The following is a 1,128-nucleotide window of genomic DNA, read 5'->3' as shown; positions in this document are numbered from 1 at the left end:
CTGGGAGCCTGCCGAGCTGCCCACGGCCCCCAGCGGTCCTCCAAAGCCCCCAACCTCAAGAACGGGAACTGCAGGAGCTAAAAATAGATGTGTTCTGGGTGACAAAGGCAGCCGTCTTCTTCCTTCTCCAACTTGAATATTTCCAGCTCCGTTAAGATCTTTCATAAGCCATAGCGGCCAGCACTATACCCTTCTGCGTGTCTGCGGATGAATCGCCCCAAGTCCCCACTCTCACTCCCTGTGGGGTCCAGGGCTGAGACAGCACGTGAAGTGGGGGGGGTCAGCTTGAGGCCTGGGAGGCACAGGGAACCTGCCACATCCAGGAGCTACGACTGGGCCTCTTGGGGGAAACTCTCCACCAGGCAGTGTCTTGGGGGACCTCTAGATAGGTGTGATGTGCAGGTGGAGAGGTATGACATTGCAGGTAGACAGGTGTGACTGTGTGAGTAGATAGGTGTGACATTGCAGGTAGGCAGACGAGGCTGTGTGAGTAGACAGGTGTGTGACTGTACAGGTAAACAGATGTGACTGTACAGGTAGACAGGTGTGGCTTTGCAGGTAGACAGGTGTGACTGTGTGAGTAGACAAGTGTGGCTGTGCAGTTAGACAGGTGTGACTGTGTAAGTAGACAGGTGTGACTGTGTGAGTAGACACGTGTGGCTGTGCAGGTAGACATGTATGACTGTGTGAATAGACAGATGTGGCTGTGTGAGTGAAAAGGTGTGGCTGTTCAGGTAGACAGGTGTGGCTGTGTAAGTAGACAAGTGTGACTGTGTGAGTAGACAGGTGTGGCTGTGCAGGTAGACAGGTGTGGCTGTGTGAGTAGACAGGTGTGGGTGTGCAGGTAGACAGATAGTAGACAGGTGTGACTGTACAAGTAGATAGGTGTGACTGTGTGAGTAGACGCAAGTAGACAGGTGTGGCTGTGTGAGTAAACAGGTGTGGCTGTGCAGGTAGACAGGTATAGTTGTGTGAGTAGACAGGTGTGACTGTGTGAGCAGACAGGTGTGGCTGTGCAGGCATTCAGGTCACTGGCACACACTTCCTTGGTCTTGGCTCAGCGTGTCTCCTCCAAGGTGGGGAAAGCCAGCCACTGCCCCTGACCCCTGGTGAGCTGGTACCTGGCCA

This window comes from Bison bison, unplaced genomic scaffold (assembly GCF_000754665.1).
Source record: "Bison bison bison isolate TAMUID 2011002044 unplaced genomic scaffold, Bison_UMD1.0 scf7180017864353, whole genome shotgun sequence".
In the NCBI taxonomy this organism is placed as follows: Eukaryota; Metazoa; Chordata; class Mammalia; order Artiodactyla; family Bovidae; genus Bison; species Bison bison.
The sequence above is the reverse complement of the archived record's forward strand: the minus strand, read 5'-3'. Positions refer to the sequence as shown.